Below are 23,554 nucleotides of genomic sequence, written 5' to 3'. Positions count from 1 at the left end.
ACTCTAGAGATAGGTAATTATATTTCTTTGTGAGTGAGACAGATAAAATAGATACTGTAAAATGCACCTAGTTACTCTACTTCTGTTTTACATACATGGAACTTTGAAATTTATATAGACAGTAATATTTTCTAAGGGCTGTTTCAGTTTGTCCTATAGATATGGAGTTCACCTCAAGTGTGAAGCGAAAACTCTAAAGTTACCTTAAACATGATTGTTTGCTTTCAGTGGAAAACCAAGCAAATTCAAACACTCCCAGAAACTAATTTTTTAAAAATACCTATTAATTTACACATATCTGAAATAAAAATCCAAAGGGTGACCAAAAAAAATAGTTGCAATTTAAAAACTGTGGACCTGACCTAAGTTGCTTTGTAATTTCCTCTTAAAAGTGATAATTTCAGAAATAATTGGTGTAAAGGTGAGCAACTTAACATAAGATGATACATTTATTAAAATTTCAGGATTGATAGGGTTATTCCTAAGACTAAATTTTAATTATAACTAAATATAATAAAATTTATCCATAAACTGGAAAGATTCTTCCAGAGCATTAGGAAGTAAAGAAAAGCAAAAGGAAGATACCATATCCACGAAACAGGACATCAAATTAGTCCAATAGTGAAAGATTCTTTCAGAGTCCAGTCTAATGTTTAGAAAAGAGTCTTCAGTATTCTGAAGTCATTGGTTCAACAAATTTTGATCAAGTTTGAACTTTTTGACTTACTTTACTTATAGGAATACTTTTACTGGTAGAATTTACATTCCTTTAATTCTGTAACTTTATGTGCCAGTGCACAGATGGGCCTAAGGGAACAACTGAAATATAAAACTGGTAAAGACCAGATAGGTTTCAGAAGCAAGCCTAGTCTGTCTTACTGACAGGGGTCATTTCCATTAATATCATATCTTAATAACTATGCCCTTAGATTGGCACAGAGCCCTGAACATTAGCTTTTCTCATGAACCCTAGGATTGAAAGTTGTTTATAAAAAGGATAAAAGCATGACACATGGTTATAAAAAGGCATGCTTCATCTATTAAGATTGATCTTTCACTTCAGTACACATACTTCTAAAACATCCCTATTCCTTAGGCTGAAGGTGAGGAAGAATAATATCTTGAAACCAAAATTCACAATTAAACTATTTTTCAATTATTTCTAGATCAGCTCCCTCTCGTGGGTAATGGTTATCAAGAAGCCTGTATTAAAAATAGATACCATCAACTCTCACTGTTCTACCCTTGCGTTACAATAACCATAGTAAATAGAAATATGCATGTCTGAACAATCCTGCTGCTCTACAGCTATTTGGCCATAAAGCAATGCCTACCACCTTACAAGTACTAGGATCCTAAACAGCCTCTGAGGAAGGAACTTGTGATTTGCTTCCATGATTTTTAGAAATTATAAAATAATCACAATTCACTTTAGTTATTTCTACAGACTGTGAGAAACAGTTAAGTACAGTTGACTATTTGTCCAGAAAATACCTACATGTTTAACTTGTATAAATAATCCAAATTAGTTCATCTGGTTCCTGTTGCAGGATGGAATACCAAATGGACTCATCAGACATGTGATTATAGGTGTCTATTTGGTTTTCAGGCCTGCAACAGGAACAAAATGAAGTAATTGGGATTATTAATGTAAATTAAGCACTACACTGTAGTGACACTGCTAAGGTGAGTAAAGATTAATAAACTGTTTTAAAAACCAGGAGGGGAATAAATTTTACAACTTCATCTTTATCTTAGCTTTAACAGGAAATAAGTTTTTGAAGGGAAAGGGAAACAAAACAGTCAGTGATGCTGAGCACCAAAAGAAGAAATTTCTATGTGAAAATTGACACATTTGTTTTATTTTGTTTACAGAAGAGTGATGGAAATGGCAGAGAAAAGCATTAAGATGGTGGAGAATGAATGATGACTAAGAGCACAGCATGCTGGTGCTAAGAGAAATGTTTCATTCTATCTAGCATTATAGCTGGAAGTCCTCCTTTTTCTATATTTCTGTTGCTATTTCAAGAATTATTGAGAATTTTTGCCTTAGCTCTGACCCCACAAAATAGGTCAAGGCACCTTGGATTCTCAAATTCTTCTATCTGTCAAAACCTAGAATAGACCCATCTGTTCCAGTTTTCATCTGTTTAATTTCTTCTATTGCAGTTAACTCTTGTTACAATGTCTTGTAAAACTCATATGGGGAAAACAACAGCAAAATATACTTTGAGTATGCCCAGGTTGCTTGATCTTGAATCTGGTTGTTAGAGCAATTATTTCACTAGACTGTGAGACATCCATGTGAGAAATATTTCTCATACTTTGTAATTGTGTTGTAAGGATGTCAAGCATTAAAATCTTCCTACTGTTTTCCAAATACATTTCTCTCCTGAACTCTGAAGCAATTTTTGAGTAAGGCAATGGTGACTTGTTTGTACCCTGACACTAATAATACTGTTTAAATCACAACTTTTGCATCAAGGACTTCTATAATCAAGTATTTTCTATAAACCCCCTTTAATACCAATACTTCCAATAATGGATCTTTTCAAACTACACAATTTCTCCCATAAACAAGGAAAAAACCCAACTACTTTTGCTGTTATGTAAAATTAATGGAATATGATTCCTTTAAAGCAGTTACTCATTTATTCTACTTTGCAGCAAATCACTTGGGAATGTTTGCTGCTTTTAATTTGCCAGAGTTTTCTCTTCTACAAATCAAATTAGTAACCGAGTCTCTTGTTAGGCAGAATTGTAATAAAACAGGAGTTCATGGGCAGTTAGGCAGAGCTGCCCTAAGCCTTTGTTTCTGCTGGGGTCTGCTGCTTGCTAACAAGACGTTATCATAGGACAGGAGTGCCTAAGGCATCTGATATGACACAAGTGAGAATTACTGGGGCTACAAAGCTCACTGAGCATCCAAACTCTGTGCTTTATGAGCATATTTGAATCTCAGCCATGTAATTTTATTCTTTTGACTGTTTCTTGTTATGCAGCTGTACTAAAATATCAGCAATGCTGAAATCTTCCTCTGATATGGATTATAAAGCACCCCTACTTGTCTTTCTGTATTATGACACTGTCAGCATTTTTGAAGACAGAGATTGTTTTTTTCTCTCTCACAATGATCCTGTAAATTTTTTTGTAGTTCACTGTAAACACTTGAGTAGACCTCAATTACTAGGGCTGACTAGTATATAGAGCAGCTCTAAGGTCTGACACCAGCTTTACAAGAGACCCCTTTTCTAATGAACCAGCCTGGTTGTGTTCTTTGGAGGGGCGGGATTATGGCACATGTATGTTCCATAGTAACACTGCCTGGAGCATGGCATCAAGAGAGCTCTGAGTACATCAAGTTGAAAGAAAGGCCTCAAAGTAACCATTTCACTGTGCAGAGTTTTTTCATATGAAACATGTATTTATGATATGGAGTAAATCAGAATGACATGATACACTTTCCATTTCTTCCCTGTTCAGTAGTGCCATGCTATTCCCCAAACTTCAACTATTCATTCTGGGATTTTCTGTCAAAGAGGGAGACAATTTTGTCTGAACAACTACAGGAACATCTTTTTCTCTCCAGTCTTGGAGATCTGGACTACAAGGATAGGATGCTTTCTTCACCTGAAGCATTAGCAAATTTTCCTAGAGTGAGTAAGTGCAACTGCAGAGCTGCACTCATTGAGATACAGCAAAAACCTTTAACATAGCATGGTCTGTTTCCTTTTATGGATTATTGAAAGTAATTTACAGATTACATGGATAGGCAATTCACAGTGAGTACTTTAGTTTAGCATTTCATTTACAATGGAATTTTGTATGGAGTACCATGGTTATGTTTGCCAATTCAGAGAAGGAATACTGGAGTCTAGTCTAGTACAAGTCTAACGTAGCAAATGCACAGGGTCAGCACAACAGAGGCATACCTTAGTAATCTGGGAAAATACTTATTTCTTCTATTTATCTTGAAACCCTGTCACATAAAATTACAAAATACACCACATGGCAAAGTCTAAATTAAAGCACAATTTCCAGCTTGTATTTCTCCCAATAAAACCAATTTTCTATCCTGCAGTTTGGGGAGAATGAGGAGCTTTTGAGTATTGCGTAACCCAGTAAGGTTTACAATATTCACCATTATTCTCTGTAGGCAATTTTATTTCACTCTTGCAGAACTCCACAGTTCCTCTGTGGGATATCCCTATATCTGCTCTTTTGTGAAATTTGCTTCAATCTTCAAGCATCTCTTAGAATCACAGAATATGCTGAGTTGGAGGGGACCCATAAGGATCATCGAGTCCAACTCCTGTGCACAGAACACCCCAAGAATCACACCATGGGCCTGAAAGTGTTGTCCTGATATCAAATTCTTCAGTTTATGGAAGAAAGTTCTTCCTTCCCTGTTTAAAAACCAGTCTCTTTTCATTCCTTTTCTGTGGACTAGTTTTCCCTTAGCCCTTTAGAACTTAAGGTTCCCGAAGTAATTCTGGGATGTATTTCAGTAGTAACTACAGTTCACTGTATATAAGTAAACAGGATCAGAAGTTTGATTGATCTATTTTTAAGTCAGAAGAAAGCCTCAGTTAGACAGCGTAATGTATGTCTTGTTCCAAATGGTCAGTAAAACCAAAAATGAAATTATAATCCAAAATGGACTAACATCAGATGGCATATAATTTAAAGTACATGTTTTTGATATCATATATGACTGCTACTCACAGCAACTTCTTTCAGAACTTGCAAAAAGAGAGAAAAACCAACCTGATTTAGTTCTGGGTCAAGGATGGGATTTGGTTCAAAATACCATTATCAAATAGTGACTTTGTGATGGTCACCTATATGCTTATAGAACAGAGAGAAACAGTATCAACTATTCATAGTTGCTTGCCTTCAATTAGCAGTGGTATATAAAAATGAGAAGCTTGAAAAAAAAGGAAATCAAAAAGAGCAGCTGACAGGGTAAAATAGATAACGGAAAATAGATCAAGGCACCACACTAGGCAATCAGAATAAAAATAACATTGCAGCAAAAGCCTATGTAAAAGGCCCCATCTCTGAAAAAAGGGGCCATTTATAATGAAAGAGGAGGACCTTATAGCAAAAATAAATCAGAGATAGGAAAGTTACAAGTAAATCAGGCCAGGAGAATCATTACCTTTCATAACATAAATATGAAACCATTAACAATGCAAGAGAAAAAAAAAAATTTGAGGAACGTCTTAGTAAATAGTCCAAGGCTATGAATAATTTTACAGACTTATCATAAGCATAGAATCTTCCCAATAGCTGTATGGCCTTGCACTCCTTTGCCAAAGATCTGTGATTTTAAGTGAATGGATCTGTAGGTACAGAAAGAAATGCTATGGGAAGAAAAAACCATCACAGAAAACTTGAGCATTTCAATATGGAGAAGCTAAGGGAAGCTCGTACACAGACCATTCCTTAAAGGAGATAAGTCTGAGGAATTGTTTCAGTCAGACATGCTAATAAATCATTTTCAATAAGAGATCAATAAATGGAATAGTAATAAATCAGACAGATCATGTGATATTTGCTCAATATTTCAATGTGAAATTGCCAGCATGTTAAGTAGATTACTTATACTTTCAATCAGCTTTACTGCCAGAAAAAAGGAAGATCACTGCTGGAATTTCAGCTTCCTAGAGGAATTTAGGTTATTCTGCAACAATTCACAAAGAAAATTGATAAATTCTGTTACACACACTTCAATTACTAATTTAAAAGAAAACCCCTAGACATCAAACAAAGGGTGATGAGGCAAACCACTGAGTAACTTCCATATAAAAATATATAGGCCTCCATTTATTATCCACTTTGAAAAAGGGGTGGCTTGGAGAGAATCTGATTGAGCCCTATGGGCTTATGAAGGCTCTGAATTAAGTGGAAAAAAATCTATTTACTTTTTCATGCTGAAACACGTTAACTATTTGATGCCCTTAAGCTATCAAGCAACAGATTTAAAGCAAGTAAAAGAAAATAACAATTGTTAATTATATAACTTTATCATGGCATTTATCAGTAAGCAAAATGGGTTAAGAAATTATTAAAGAAGTAATAAAAGAACATCCATCAAAAGTTAGTGTGCATGATATGGGAGAAAAAATTATAATAAAATATAAATTACTGACTTTTGGAGGAAGTACTGAAGGATCATGCATCTATTCTAGATATATGTTCAATATGTTTTCCCTGTGCACCTGTGACTGGTCAGAGATGGGATTCAGCAGTGGAGGACTGTTGCTCTGACAAATAGGACTATCAGCAACTGTATTGCTACATTTCTAATGCTACAGCACTTCGGCAGAAGAGAATGATAAGGCAAATCATGCTCAGATAAACCAGGACAGTTAAGAGCTGATATCCTATACTTTTAGTTGAATTTTGAAGTCGGAATGTGTTTGTCAATAACTGGAATAATTCTGTTAATAAATCTAGTCATGGCTATATTTTTTATTAGGTGGGAGGTGGGTTTTTACTTGGTGGGGGAGAGAGTGTGAGCTTTTTCTTTAAACAGGACACCTAGCATGCACATCATTTAAATTTAGATGTTTATGTTCATTTTATCATGTTACAATTCATGCCCAGTAATGCAAACAATTTTGGCTAAATCTGAGGGAGAGATTGTGTAACATTCAGACAAGGTACTGTAACATTCAGACAAGGTACAGGGTTCATGGCACAGTTACTCGGTAGCAGAATTCAGATATGAATTTGAACATGATAATCATTATGTGTTTTGACATTTGCCAGTGCCATGCCTGACTGTTACTTATTTAGAAGGCTAGTTTTATGTAATTTTTATTCTCATAATATATTTCTTCTGACATTCCTTTGCCTTCAGTCTTGACGTTATACATTCAAGTATGATAATCATAGAACATTTCAACACTTTATAAAAGCACTCTGAAATATTGTATGACAGTCTGTGTGTAACTATCAAAATTTAGTTTTAAGTAAGTTTTATGAATTCTTTCTTTAAAAATATTATTCCTGACATTTACATCTAAGACCCTAGTGGTCCCTTCAGAAATACATTCTGATGAAAACAAAGAAGACTGGAAAGAAATATTTTCTATAATGTGCTGTTACCATGTCTGCTCTATGCAACATCTATAGTTAAAGTTCCAGCCAATACTTCTAATACTTATCTGTGTCCTTTCCTTTAAAGGGGAAAGAAGTATTTTTTTTTGTTTGGGTGAGAAAGCTGCAGAACTTCTCTTTAAACTACCGAAGTTCTTCATAGTGGCAGACACACTTTCAGGCAGGTTTTAAAAACATACAATAGGTTATAAATATCTCTTTTTTTGTGTGGCATTTTGTCTGAATGCCATGACACCACACTGAAAATCACATACCTTCTAAAAGTGTTGCAATGCAAATATACTACCTCTGCAATAGAGAGTGCTGCCCTTTAAGAAAACAGTTTTCCTTTGATAATATTTTGAGATATATCCTGCTGCTGTTCCTTTCAGAGTGCTGTTTTATCTTACTTTCTCAATGCCCTCCTGTAGAGGTAGGCTTCCTTCCCATCAAATCATGCAGTGTGGAGCACATCAGACTCTGCAGAGTACCTTAAGCATTTGGTTGAAGGTCAGTCCTGCCATCCTGGAAAGAACAAAAACATAGTTTTATGCTTTGCTACACTTGAAGAAACTTGGAATAATAATAAAAAAAGAACACAGGAACCACTTTCCCAGCATGATGGTGTTAATTTGTAACCCTGCGCCTCTACAGTTTGTGCAAGTGGAGGCTTGCCAACAGTAACAGCTGGATGCTCAGGTGTGCATATTTCACTTATTTTACAAAGCAGTAGAAAGCAAAGATGCAGGCAAGTCATATGTGGAGAAAAGGCTGGGCTTTTTCTGCTGCCGATGCTGTGCCATTGAATTATGGGCAGTGGTTTGGTGAGAAGCCTTGACCCCAATGAACAGTGGCAAAATTCCTGTTGTTATCACTTCATCTGGGTACATTTATGTGGAGTATTTTGGAATAAGTCATGGAAACCTAGAGTCTCTGATCTCTTTTCTGCAAATCCTTTCCTGCACTTTGGTTCTCTTACTCATTATGCCAAAAGCCTGAGCATGGATAGAAAACACTGCTTTAGGAAGATTATCTGGAATTCCAGAAGGAAACAGAGCAGGACTTCAGTGCCACTATTTACCTAGAAATAACATTCATACCTATGCACACAACAGATACATCATTTACTTAGACACACACTTTAGGAAGTTTTCTAGGAAAATTTGACTAAGCTAGGGTATAAACTTTGAATAGCTTCAAACAACTACAGTGTTTGAAAGAAAATGCTTTGCTTTCACACATGGAATTTTCTCTTCAAGAAACAATCCTAAACTAGCAACATTAGAGAAATATTTGGCACATGATACTTCATTGATCTCCCAATAATTGGATTCTAAGAAGTCTAAGTTCCCAAAAGCACAAAAAGCCTCTATTTTATAACCTATAAAGAGGTAATGAAACTTTGGATTATGGCAGTAAGACTGAAGCTTTTCATAGAATCATCATAGAGTCACTGAATGGCCTGGGTTAGGAGGGATCTTAAAGATCATCTAGTTCCAATGCCCCTGCCCTGGGCAGGGACATATTTCACCTCAATTTCAGAGATTTCTAAAGTATATTTACTATATATTTTGCCTCACAGACTGAGCATTCAGTCTTTATGATCAAGAATAGGTATTAATAATCACAAAAAGCAGTGGTAAAAATAATTTAAGAGTCTTTTCTAAACATTTTTTCTGTAAAGTATATAACAACCACAAAATATGCATTGCCAAAGTATGGCAAATTGACCACAATGGGAAGGCTTTATATAATTCCTGCTTTTAAGGTGATTATGGAAGTAGCTTATTTTGATTATCTATAAAAGTCTTCATTGCATGTCACCACAACAGTGTTTCACTTACATGCTGTGCTTTTCTTTGCTTTGTGCCCATCATCCTTCCAGGCTTTTTCTGCCTTCTTTTAATTTTGTCTCTACAAGCAAATATATTTTTCATTTTATTCAAATGATAAAGTGGTTTTTAGTGATTCGTCAGGCTCATAAGTCACTGTTACCATAGCATCTGTGACCTTCTTTATGATCTTTACGATCTTATAGAGATGAAGAATAAGGTGGCGAAAAGTTCTTATTTTCTGCATAGAAAACCGAGAAACCACTCTGCTAAAGCATGAAAGAAAGAAGCACTGGGCTGGCTTTTCCACTTATAAAACTTCCTTCCTGTGATGAGTTTTTCAGTGATACAGAATCATTAAGGTTGGGAAAGCTCTCTAAGATTGTTGAGTACAACCATTAACTGAGCATTGCTTAACCTAAAGTATATTTTCCCTTCTGCATTAAGGTGTTTAGATTGAGCTTGTGGTTGCCTGTCTAGGCAAGCAGAAGTATTACTAGAAGCTTATTATATGTAAAAATATGTTTTAATTCAGTTTATATTAGTTTCTACCTCAATCTCAATTATATATGCATCATTTCTATTAATTTAATAAGTATTCTTTGCTTGTAATTTCAATGTTAACGAAAGACAACTTAATTGCTTTTAGAAATTTACTGTTACTGTATTTTCTGTGAATTATCAAGTGAATATTATGTACATCAATCACTGTTTTAGTGTCGAAAAAAATTTCAATTACAAGAATAACTCACATTTTAATAACACTAAATGGTGTTTCACTATGTAAGAGTCCATTGTCAAGATACATAATATTCAGATTTCCTTTCATTTAATAACAGAACCAATGAAGAGAAAAAAAAAGAGATATAACTTTAGTACCTTCATATTTTCATTTCTGTTAAATATCACACTGGGTATGGTTCACATTTATCAATTTGAGTATGCAGCAGTTATGGACTGCTTTTGTGTATGTAATTTCTTCTATTAATTTTCACACAAATCAAATCATATGAGAAGAAAAAGGGGAAATAAAGATAAGAGTTTCATAAATTTCTTAAGGGCAAATCAAGAATTGCGTCATGAATCAGTGGTATATTATTTTTTTTCTCTTTCAGCTGGAGAGTGAGGAATCAGAAATTCTCACATAACTACTTTTTTTTCTCATAATAAGTCAAACAATGATTTAAATGGTTTACAGCCTTCTTTTCATATGCTTCCTTGCTGCATTATATAAGAAATAAAAATTAAGGCATCAGTTTTGGGGTTTTGTTACTCTTTTTTTCGTGAAAAGGGGTGCATATATTTCAAAAGAACATGTAGTCACAAAAACATTCACAAAACTCAACTCCTATCTTTAAGAAGCAGTCATCCTTCCTTTGACAACTAAAATATTAATTTGGATTTCTGAATGCTTTTTCTTCTCCTCCTCTGCTTTCCAAGCTGCCCGTGACTTGGCTCCCTTTTCCTTTCAAAATACCATGTCTTGTTACTGACATAAGTCAGAGAAACTTACAAAAAATAGCAGGCTTTGCCCCCTGAATGAGAAGATGCTGTTCTGGGACCTAGGCACTACAGAGGCTAGGAGGGGAGCGAGGTGAAATACTGTTCCATGAAAACCCTGAACTGCAGTGCTGGTAACAAGCGGCCAGAAACAGCAACTTTTTAGCCCCAGAAGCTGTGTTCCAAGTTTTAGTCTGACCAAGATGTATATCCCATCCCTTGGAGAGCCTAGCAGAAGGAGCTGTACCATTCTCCCGGGAAAAGGGTACACATAAGCACAGAGGTTTCCTCAGCAATTTCCCTCTCCCTCACTGCTCAGTGAAGTCAGCCTGCACAGTTCTTCCTGATTTACTTACTCCTGGATTCGGGGATCTGGATTACCTTTGTACAACCCAACCCCATCTGGAAGTGGTGACCTAACCCCAATAAGACCCAAACTGTGAATTGCTCAGGTGCTGAATATCAGCATCTTCTCCGCCTGTGTGTTTATATACCCCATATGCATGTAAAGATCTAAAACCATGTCAGCAGCTATGCTTTGTGCATGTTCAGCTAGGAAGTATCCAGTGAGATCTTAAACCTGATTACAAAAAGTGGTTGAGAAAAATGAATTTACCAGATGTCATGTTTCATACCTTTTTTAAATGTAGGTAGCTGAAGCCTGCTTTCAGAAAGGAGGACTAGTACACTTCTGAGCAGCATTACCCAATGTCTTTTTGCTTCAAACTGTGCCAAGAAATTACTGGTACAAGATAAATTAATTTCATCTTTGACTGCTTTGTCAATCATCATAAGATATTAAATCACAATAGAAAAGACATTGTTATACAGTGATTATTCTCCTGGGATATCCTAAAACAAGAAGAGCAGTCAAGAGTTTCGTATAGCACAGGACAGTAATTATCTCATGACAAGTATGGTCCCTGGAGATCACTTCAGAGCTATTTTAAAGGTATTGTAGAGAATAGTGTGTATATATGTTGTACTAGAAGATGACAGAGATGGCACTTTACAGTCACAAAAATGAATTCTAGCTGGCTGTGAGGTACACACTGATTAATTTAAAGTGTTAACAGCCAATTGAACACTTCTTCAGTTGAAGCATATTTATTACAGAGTGTAACAACCAGTTAATCACACTTTGAAGCTGTGGCATAAGAAAGAAGTTGGAAAGAATCAAACATCTCTGTTTTCAGTCATTTATTTAGCTTGATATAAAGCACTTCCTTTTTGTCTTTACATCTTAAAACTACTTTGAAAATGCAAGGACATTTTTCCTCTTTTAAAAAAAAAATTAACAATACACCATATTTGAGACAAATGAAGACTATTGCTAAAGAAGGATTGTTGAAGCTATGGTTGAGGTCTGGGGAATGTCAATAACTGACCTAAATTGAAATCAGTTTACAACTCTTGCAATAAGCTATTCAACCACTTTGCCATATGCTTTATTCCTATATTACAATTCACATTTGCTTACACAGTTCTAACACTAGTCTATTTTAATATCCCTGGAAACCTGCATATGGTTGCTGTTTCTCATCTTAATGCAAGGACAACAACTAAAGTATTTTTTCATTAGTCTAAAAATTTCCCTTTCACTCAATATACTTGATCTCTGCTTCTGTCAGAATAAACTATGTCATACATATAGCAGTTGTGCCTGACTGTGTGTTTATGTGTAGGAATTTTTTTCCTGAGCTATCTGTTCTGCTTGGAAATGTGACCTCCATGAAGCATACAGAAGATTGAATATGCCTAAGTACTTGCATACACACTTTTTGTGTGAAAAAAAGTCTTTAAAAATTACCATAATAATTGAAAAAACCAGAAAATTAATTAAATTATAATACCCAAGTATTGATAGGTCAGTGCTAAGCAGACTAAAAGCAAATTCTGTAACTTGATGTTTAGAAAATGATTATTATAAAATACATCCCTGTCTGCAGATTTAGGACAGGCTATTATTCTTACTTTTATCAAGAATCATATGAAGACAAGCTTAGTAAACACCTGTGGATGCAATATGCATTCTCTATGCATAATAAAGTCAGGGGATCAAAGAACTACAGTGCTGCAATATTGATTACTCTTTTGCATACCATGGAAATAAAAAAATAGTTGTCATAAGATATTTAAAATTTTTTGTAAGGTCCCCTGGGGCATATGCTGATCTTAAAATGAGACAGGAAAAAAAAAGGAAGAATACGATTTTGAGAATATTATTTACAAATAATATTTATGAAGCGCCAGTGAATTTGTATTTCCTTCTTTTTTCCTTTGCTGCAACTAGTCTCACTAAGATAAAAGTATAGAAAAGCAAACCTTGTTGCCAGTATTCTTGTCACATTTTTAATAAAGGACTAAAATATGTATTAATTTCTAAGGAGCATAAGGACACCTTAACAGAAACAGAAAAGGAAGAAATCAGAAATTCATGCCAAAAATGGTAAAATTCATCCTTGGAAAAGGGCCAGCACATAGTCCATATCCCATTTAATTTTGATATGACAACTTCATTGAGTCTCATGTAGTGTTGTGCCCAGTGTCTGCTCCCAAGATGAATTTCACACAGGATAATGGAATATAGAACAAAGGCCAAAGAAAGCATTTAGAGCTGTAGTGTTTACAGGGCATATATAAAGAGTATTCTGCCTAGACATAAATAAAGTTTGAAGCAGCATCAGTAGATGCAGCTGCAGGTTAATGTTCCAAATGAACCAACAGCAGGTTTTTTTCATGTCCTGAACTTAACTGAGAAGGAGGCACTTGCTGTGCCCATTCTATTCTCTTAACACTTACTATTCCCTCTTTAGTATTCTCTTCTTCAGGTCTCCAGTACAACACATCAGGCATTATAACCCACTTCCCCTACAACACATCCCCTGTGTCTTTGCAAAATAAAGCCCTGCTTACAAAAGGCTAAAGATCACCTCCAACAGACAACTTGGGATCACCTGGGTTTCAACTGCTCCACAGTTTAACCTTCAGTTAAAGACCAATCTGTGAGAAGAAGCATTACTTTTTTTTCCCCCAAAATCCCATGGGTAGTTTCTGAAGGCAAATTCCACTGTTCATGTGTAAGTAGAAAACAAGAACCAGAAAATGCTAGTTTTAGGAAACAGAATGTTTTCTATATTTTCTAAGAGAATTGAAGCTATTTAAAAAGCAGCACACACACACACAAAAAAAAAAAAAAAAAAAAAAAAGAGGTTTTTGTTAACAAAATGGATATGTTCACAATCCATATATTTTAATTTAAATTATTTTTTTTTGTATCTGAATGGGATGAAACTTTTAAAAGCCTCTCAGCTTTACCAGTAGCGGTGTTTCATTTTACCACTGTTTGTAATTATCTATTTACACTAACTTAACAAATGTGGTGCCCCCAGCAAAAAAGCTAAAGTTTGATGAGAAACAGAAGGAAAAAGCACCTACATGTTAGACTAGTCAGTAAGATTTTCAAGTTTGTTAAAATTAATACAAGCTATCATTAGAGTACTCTACAGTTCAGTGCTTCATAAATAGGAAAAACAAAGCATTAATGTTTTTTGTAGCTTTCAGCTTGACTTTTATGAGTTTCATCTTCCTCTAACAAATCAGGATGCAGAACAGCTCATAAAGCTTCCAGTATAGGCCAACATTATAATAATTCACTATGTGCATCCTGAGTCACTTACAACTTGAATGCATCCAGAATGATTGAAAAAATATCTTGTAATTACATAAAATACAGCAACCAAGAACAAAGAATTATCTCTCTCTGTTCTAGTGTGAAGGTGGATACCTCTTCAATATTTTGCCTGCTTCATGGACTGACCCAGTCTTGCCAGAGCAAGATAAAAAAACTTTCTTCACTTCTGTCTGCTGGGTCCCACATGTACTGAAGAACAGTAGGGCTCCTTCCAACTGGTGGTTGATGTTTTCTAAAATGAAATAAAACATCAAATTACAACTTTATAATTTATGCAGCAAAAAGCATGGCAGACTGCTTCAGACTAAGGCTGCTGCAGAAAATGAGATTGTGGGAGAATCAGTGCCAACTAACTTCAAATTTTGAAAGTTTATTCAAAATGAATGAGTGCATTACGTACCATATGATTTTATCAGCATAGAAGGTAATTCCCACAATGTTTTAAGTCATCCACAATCTTGATCAGTTGCTGTGAAGCTTTCTGGGTGTGCCAAGCAATCAAAAGACTTGGGAATATCAAAGTGGGTGAAAGGATTCTTTAGTAAAACACTGAGTTACTTAAATATTATTTTAAAAATTTGAAATTGTCAATGATTAATTATTCAGAGAATCATAGAGCATTTCTTAATAAAAGTTCTATGGAGGAAGTCATACACCTCTTACTCAGATGCTTATATTACAATCATATCTTATTGCACTAATAAATATTTAACTACCTTGACTCACAAAAATATGTAAAAAATCATGGAAAATTAAGTGAAAATAAGCATCTGGCTACAATTCCAGTTGGAAACATAAGCTATGTCATTTTATATAATCAATTATCAAGAGCTATTAAAAGCCCCTGATCCACCTAGGGACTGTTGAACAGAGAGGGAAAATATTTGGCCTACATAGACCTGAAGGTATTTTAGACTCTTTTTGGTGATGCTAGGGTTTGACAAAAAAATATATACATAGAAAACTGAAAGCATAGTTTTAAAAATGGACATAATACTTTTAACTTCCACATAATGTTTGTAATATGTACTGCCCGGATATCAGGACTTTTTTTTTTAATGAAAGGTTCCAGATTCTAAAACAGAGCAAGAAAGATGGTTTTGGGTTCTTCTGAAGTGCTAGAAATAGCTAGAAAAATGAGTGCCATCACCTTTTTTATACATAAAATGAAACATTTAGAAGGAGAAAAAGCATCAGATCAATTCAAAATTAAATTTTTCAGCAGCAATCTGAGAACTCCCATGCAAATCAGCAGCACTTCTCTGCTCTGGAACTGCAACACCAGATAATTAATTTTTCCATGTTCAAAGTCACTGTTTCTAAAAAGCATAAATGAAAATAAATATTCTTTATTTTCTTTCAGGTATGAAAGGTATGTTAGAGGAACTGTAAACATGAATTGAAACTTCAGCTTACTTTTACTGGCATTTTACAAGGTTGCAACAGATAAAATAGGATCTAATCTTTCTCTTTTTGGAGAGAAACATCAACAGTTTTCATTACCCAGAGCTTTTCCAAGCAGGATCTTTTTCTTCTTTTCTATTACTTGAAGAGGAATTTTTCCATGCTTTATGCAAGTATTTTTATCCCTACAAATATTCAGAGGCCATCTGAAAACAGAATCAATCTCAGAAGAACAGAGGCATCAAACAGAGTAACCAAAGTCCAGATAAGTGTTCCTTACTGGTAAATGTTTCCTCCTCAATCAGTCCATGGCTCAAAATTTGTGCCACCTTCTGCTCAGCTGTGTGTCATGATGTAACCATTCATCATGGAGGAAATCCATAATTTAATGAAACACCCACAAAATGGAATTTTAATAACAGATTATGAGAACTGTGAGAGATTCTGACAGCAAGATTTGTACTTCTCTGACAGCAAGTATGACTGAGACTCAAGGGTGCAACTTGTAAGAGAATGTCCATTCTCCCTGGTTGAGGATGATGGTAGGGCCAGTGAGTTTGTTAATCAATTTGGATTTACTAGTATGGAATTCCTTCTTCTCTAGCCTGCAGAACAAAGATAAGTGGCAGACAGAAAGCTATGAGGTACAAAGTTTAACAGTGAAACAAAAAATAATAATGAAGAATAAACTATGCCATTTCTACTATAATGAAGTCCGTTTGGCTTCAGCTTTAGAAGCAAGCTATTTTAGGCTCTCTAGTGGTGCAAGGATTTAGCAGACAATGAAATATATATTAAAAAACTGAAAGCAAATATGTGTAAAAATGTCCATAATATTCACTCACTGATATGCTTTAATCCTGGCAAGGATTATAGAAAGGATTTATAATTTAAAATTTAATATCACATTGGCTTATAAACCCCCTGATTTTTGCTTTGGTATATATAAGTAATTCTAAAAAACCTCACAACACCAATCACCCCCAGGTTTTCTGATTTTATGTCAAAATGAAACTAGAAGCTTCTGTTTGACCTCAACTTGTCTCATCAATGCTTTCTCAGGGTCTGCTCTCTGCACTGCTGCTCCCTGCTGACAGCCTGCCAGGGGTCATGGCCTCCTGCCACCAAAGTCCCACCTGAACCAGGAGAGTCCATCTCCTCCACAAGCAGAGCAAGGGGAGAACCTTGTCTAGACCCCAGTCCTGGACCAGTCGCTTTGACCACTCTGGTCACAGTCTCCAAAAAGCTGCCCTTGTTTTGACAGGGTGCTGAAATCGATATGAAAACATGCCCTGGTTATGGTTTGAAGGTTAAAGAGCTGGAGCATTTCTTCCAGCACAGAAATACCAAGTGCCTCGTGAGGTGAAGGCAATAGCTGACAGGAGTTTCTGTTGAGTGCCATCTTCTAGAACTGTCAGGCACTGGCTTTATTCACAAATCTGTGAATCTCTACGAATGCTACAGGCAAAAATCCTTCCCCTGCGGTGCATCTCCGACATTCTCTTCTCAGGAGCTTTAAAATCTAGGCTTTACAGTATTTTCTCATTAATTTTGAATAGCAGAGCACACAGGGAGAATTCAGTTTTTCTACCTTGTCACTGCCCAATAAATGAAATTCACAGAAAAAACACCACAGAGCCCAAAGTCCCCTAACAACAAAGTGTTGCAATCTGAATTTTCTTTCATTTGAGAAGATGTGGTTATCTGTGAATAAAGACCATATCCCCAGTAGTGATCATTTCCACAAGATTTTTGTGTCAGTTTTGCTGAATTTGAGTATGTTGTAAACTTAGGACAAAATGCTCCCTCAACTTCGTCTGACATCAATACAGCTTTAATGAATCTGACCCTCTAATTCTCTGCTCTCAAAGCCACCACCTCTGGTGCAATGAACTGACACATTGTTTAGCATACATTTTTTAAATCTCATTTAATTTTATAGTAGATTTTTTGTCTTAAAACCTTACCCTTTTATTGAGCAATTAAGCTGCGTTCTCAGTCAGGGGGAAGAAACGCTCATAAAATAGAAATAAGCTAAGCAGTAACTTCTAGACAGAAGTTGCATTTTTATTTCCTCCATCATAATAGGAACAAGTATTTGCTTTGTAAAATAAGATGCAGGGTCTCCTAAAGAGCTGAAAATGACAATTGATTTTTTAAAATTTTTTTCCTAAAGTGAGATGAAGGTTAGAGCTCTTGGAATAACAAACTGATTCTGGTATACAGGCCTTACCAGATCAGTCAAATAAAGTGAACAAGAGTTGTTGGAATCTTTTCTACGACCATTTTGCTGACTGATGGCTGTTTTCAATGCATCACATACTGAATTTTTTTCCAGAAAACACATTTGTTTTAACACAAATATTTTAAAGGTAACCTTGTTGCTGCCATCAAACTAATAAAATCCTGTATCAGTTGTAAACTGTTCTGATTTTAAAGCAAGGTTACTGGAGACCTCTTTGTGATGGTTCAATGACTACTAGCGAATTTTTTAGATGAAGTTTAGAAACATAAAACATTATGTACAGTACCTAAGTATGTATTGAACTATACTAATTACAAAATTAGGTTTTAACAAATGTGAATTTGAAGGAGATTGCTATTCGTAAGACAGTATCAGTGATTTTTATTTCACTTATCACCTCCATTCTTATTAAGTTGCTCTGGTAGCTTTAAAGTATGTTTTTATCCTCCCTGAGCAAGAAAGAAAAAATGTACTCTTAAAATAATCACACAAAACTGTCTAAAATATTAAACACCCCACCAATATGTAATTCAATTGAAGAAAATATTAAACCACAAAAATATATACTGCTAATCTCTGGAGAAATTCTTTCTTTTTTCACTGTTAATTAAATGTCACTGAACAAATAAAACAATTCAATTATATGTCTTCTAGAAAATATATTTTTAAAATATTGTTAAAATATCTCTATATCTGTATTATGGATACCTACCTACTTAAGTTACATATTCAATGAATGCAAATACTTTAAAAATAATTTGGGTAGAGAAGACATCCATGCAGAAGCAGAGTAGGCAGAAGTATATGACAAGCTGTTGTAAGATACAATAGCAAACAGCTTTATGAATATACATACAGTTCTGGTTTCCCCAACATGAGAAGGACATGGAACATTTGGAGCAAGTCCAGAAGAGGCAATGAAGTTGATAAGAGGATTAGAGCAGCTTTGCTACAAAGACAGACTCAGAGAGTTGGGGTTGTTCTACCTGGAGAAGAGAAGGTTGGTGGAGACCTCATAACAACCTTCCAGTGTCTGAAGAAATCCAGAGAGGGACTCTTCATCAGGAACTGTAGTGATGGTCAGCTGAAAGACAGGAAACTTAGCTTAGTATACAGACGAAATTCTTTACTGTGAGGGTGGTGAGAGACTGGAACAGGTTGCCCAGGGAGGTTGTGGTGATACCAAAATCAGCTGGATAGAAACTTTCTAACACAGTGAGTAATTAGAAAGCAGGTGTTCTTTATTACAGCACGCTGGCCACTTGGGGGATCCTTCCTCCATTCATGTGCAACAAGTGTTGGAACAGAGTTTTTATCATACACATTGATTACATACTCACTAGCTACCCCACTTCCTTGACTTTATTTTACATAGTCACACCCTTAAGACAGAAGTCTGGCCCGTAACTCAGAAGTCCTTGTGTGGTTCTTTGGGGGTCTGTCTTCAACCTCTGGTGTCCTTTTTAGGCGACTGTTTCTCGACCCCTGCATTTGAGTGAGCTCAATATTGTCATTCCGTATAACTTCTGCTTTGTCAGCCTTGCAGAGCTGAGCAGGCATCCTGCTTGCATTTTGCACGATTTCTGTTTGCTTAAGTTGCATCCTTTATTTATTTCTCCAAAGCTGTGCTGTTGTGTTCTACTGTCCTTGAGAAGAGTAGAGGTTGTTCTGTTCTACTATCCTTATCAAATGAGTAAAATGCTGTCGTGTTCTACTGTCCTTATCAGGGATGCTCCATCCCTGGAACTGTTCAAGGCCAGGTTGGATGGGCCTCTGAGCAGCCTGGTATAGTGGGAAGTGTCCCTACCCCTGGCAATGAGGTTGGAATTTTATGATCTTCAAGGTCCCTTCCAACACAAACTGTTCTATGATTCTATGCTTAAAAATTGGCTGAGGCCTGAATGCCAGCAGAGATATGCTTTGGTATCTGGAAGAATCCCAGCACCAATAGCATAACAAAACTAGTATGTCATGTTCTTTAATCTTTACGTACATGTTACACAAATGAATTATTATTCTGATAATGCAACTTTCTCTGGGATTATAATCACAGTCCTTTCTAAAGAAAGAATCCTACTGACTTCAGTCCCTATTTGAAAAGCAAGGCCACGTGAAGCTGCTGTGCCACCCGAAAGACATTCGATTGCATTAATTCTTCTGAAGCATCATGAGTGGAAGTCGCAAGAAGGTGCTTTTATTCATTGTTATGCTCTAGTTTACAGCAGATTGAAAATTTTCTGACTTTCTAAACACTTTTTAACAATGGATACTGATTTCAAAAAATCAAAACATATTAGCAAAATCTATCGACTTCACTGACATATAGGAAAAAAGTTTTCAAGAAGTTTATTTGAAATATAATGGTATCTTTCATTTTGAATATTACATTAAATCATGAAATTGAAATATTTTAGTATGCCATACTAAATAGGAGTGCAATGTAGTTGCAACAATGCTATTGCTTGAAGTGTTCCAGTAACATCAAAACTAAGCACTTAAATCTCAAGAACAGGCTTTTTTCCAGTATACTAAATAGTCTGAGCTAACCATTTTGGAAGTATCATTTTGAATATCTTTCCAAAAGTATTTCGGCTGCATGTTCCAACTTAGAAAAGAAAAAATCAAAATCACTATACTTATTTCTGATGAAATAAACATTCCAGATTTTGACCAGTCTCAACTGGAGTCATGCTCCAGTTCATGCTTCATCCCTTTTACAGAGCACTGTACTGCTCTGTGTGGAAAACTGAAGACTTGTAACACTGAACTCTAATGACTCTTAGATCAATAAAGCACGGTGACATGCTGTACTCCCAGGTGAAAGGAAAATTGAGCTGGCAATTGACATCTCGGATCTGCCAGTTCCTTACATTCACAGAGACATTATTATTTAGTTTGGTTGAAAGCAATATTCTAATATAACCAAAGGTCAGGGTTGAGTAATAAATCTGAAGCTAGAGTCAGTTTATCATAATACTGTCATGTAAAAGTCACAATGTGTAAGTAAAGGTCAATTTTAGCAAGTCATATTCAAGTATTTTTTCCCGTGGGGTATGGTAAAAAAATCCTCTTCTGTGTTATGTGATAAGTAAATACTGAAAGGTATAACAATCACTAAATAACATATATAAATTATCTAGTTTTAATCCTGTTGTGTATCAGATTTTTAGATTGCACCGCCATTCCAGACTATTGTTTTAGTTTTTCAGCACATGCCCAAGTTCACCTTACCATACACTGTCCTCACCTGATAGCCAGAAAGATTGTTAGTTCATTCTACAGGTGTTTCTGTGGGCTTCCAAGGTTTCCTTGCTTTTTTTTTCTGAAAGCATTGAAGGATTGTCATACTATTTAGGAAGAGCTTCACTTAGTAAGCAAGCTGAAGAAACACTATGTGCCTGTAAAGTAAACTTTTAAATTGATGTAAAGGTACTGCTGTATACCTTTCTGTCAGCAGAGTCTAATGATCTAAAAGCAGCACTCCAGTCAAGCAGCTGAAAATATAAAAGCCTTCACATGCCATTTCTCCTTAGGACAGCACATTTCAGCTGGAAACCTCTTCTGTGAATCAAGAATTGCCATCCAAACCTACGGTCTTGAGAAAATAACATAAATGTGGGAGCTGTTTTACACTGAAAAATAGTGTGAGTGTTACTGTTTGAATATTGCATCTTGACAAGAACTAAAAATATGATCCCATAACAAGCAGTAATACAATGTAGCCTCATGCTGTGTAATAGAATACAATTGAATCATTGTAGTAGATGGGTCAAGAAATATGCAAGACCTGTGAGTAATTAGTGTGTAAACTACTAACGTAAGCATGGTTGGTTTAAAAAAAAAGGAAACAAAACCCTTCTAGGATACAGATTATAGTCAATGTCCATTCTGGACTTCTTGCAAATTTTATTTATTATCAGAGATCCACTGAACTCTTCCACTGCTGTAGATATTTGTATCATAATTGCCATTATTAAACCTTTCATGAAGGTTTGCCAAACATTGTTAATACTCACCAGCTTTTTTTCCTTCCCTCTTCCTATGCCTTACCAGAGTATTTACTACAGAGATGGCAGACATCAGCAAGAATTCAATGTATGAAGACTATGCCCACTCCAATCTGTTATTTCTGCAACAGAAGATGTTATGCACAATTTATTTTATTTTTTATCATGGCACATTTTCTTGCACAGAAGAAATTTCCAGAATTCTTCCTTTTCACTTTCACTAACCTAATCATACAAACATTTTCTTCCTAATTATATATGTAACTTTTACACTATCTGTAACTATTTAATTATTTAAATTGAACTGCATACATCTACCAAGACTCCTAACTTTTTTGTGCAACATCCATTAGGGGTACTCGTAAAAACAGGCCATAGTAAATACCATCTGTTGTCTTTGCTTCCCTCCCCATCTTGCCCTCAGGTATTTGTACACATGGATAAGCCTGAGCCTTTTTTCTCCAGGCTGAACAGTCCCAGCTTGCTCAGCATCTCCTCATTTGAGAGGTGCTGCAAGACCTTAATCATCTTCATGTGCTTTGCTAGACTAGCTTCATTTTGTCCTAGTGAGGAGACTGAGACAGAGCACTCCAGACATGTCTCACCAGTAGAGGGGAGAGGAATCATCTGTGTTTTCAAGATCATTATTCTACCCATGAAAACTAGGAAAACTTTTCTCAAAGGCAATTTGCTTTTTGATATCTTTTTAATATACTTATATTTGTGCATAACATAATGTTTTGCACTTCTTGGCAATTTACTCAAGCACATTATTAAAGAACTGTTACTTAGAAAGATGCTAGTTCCCCTTGGAATTTCTAGAACTAGCTAAGAATTTTGTCTGCATGTTTATTAACCCCAAATTTCTTGTCCCTACAATTTTCTAGATACTTTACCTCCCATGATATCTGTATTTTACTTACTACATTCTGGTTTTGCACAGGGTGTTTTCCCCCTTCTTTTTCCTCACATACATGCACTACTCTGAAATCCTTACATGAACTAAATATTTTTCACACTGTTATAATTACTTTTCAATCATTAAAGTAGTCTCAGGAATGAATAGTAGTAAAAGAAAAAAGATTAACACAAGTTTTATAACAAGTCGTTATAACCCATATTTCAACCATGAATCTTGGATGAAATATGCTAAACTTCTGCATACCATATCATATTTGTATTCCTTTACAATTCCTGGTTTCAGACATAATCAGGACCAATTTAGATGTAAACATAGTCTTAATGGGGAAAAGTAAAACATTAATGGGGAAATAAAAGCCATCACACGAATCAAAGAAAATACAAATATGAAGAAAAGTTATAGTTACACTTGATGCTCTCTGGTGTGTTTGTGGTTTGTGTTTGTATGGTTAAACAAGAAACAGCTATTCAGACAGCTCTAAATATTCTGTGCAGTAATCTTATAATTTACGGGTACCTGCTGGTTACCGTTACATAGTATTTTGAATATAATGGCTTAGCTTTAGCTTATTGCCATGCTAACCACTGCAGGCTCCATTACCTTTCAAGTACCTATCATAAATGCTGCCATTAGCCATATTCTTCCTTATGTGATGCTGTTCCTAATTTTTCCACATTCAACAATTATATCACTGTTCTTCATAATTTCACCTGTCTTACCTGATGAAAAGGTGCCTTTGATTCTAACTAGATCAAGCTAATTTTGGTCTTGCTTTCATTCTACTTTCTTTTATAACTAAATTGCTTTTGATTCATGTTTTGACAGAACTCAACTAGAATGCCA

The 23,554-nt window shown here is 35.4% G+C and overlaps 1 long non-coding RNA gene across 1 annotated transcript; it reads right to left on the bottom strand.

The window, feature by feature from the left end:
* Window positions 1-16,731: 16,731 nt before the first annotated feature.
* Window positions 16,732-21,905, bottom strand: LOC138109039 (uncharacterized). Its single transcript, XR_011150225.1, has 4 exons — window positions 21,799-21,905; window positions 21,226-21,377; window positions 18,769-18,866; window positions 16,732-16,805 (listed from the first exon to the last, which is right to left on the bottom strand). It is a non-coding gene; the product is annotated as an uncharacterized lncRNA (long non-coding RNA).
* Window positions 21,906-23,554: the final 1,649 nt, after the last annotated feature.

Source organism: Aphelocoma coerulescens, chromosome 4 (genome assembly GCF_041296385.1).
Source record: "Aphelocoma coerulescens isolate FSJ_1873_10779 chromosome 4, UR_Acoe_1.0, whole genome shotgun sequence".
NCBI classification, from domain to species: domain Eukaryota; kingdom Metazoa; phylum Chordata; class Aves; order Passeriformes; family Corvidae; genus Aphelocoma; species Aphelocoma coerulescens.
This window is presented reverse-complemented; position numbering and strand designations above follow the sequence as displayed.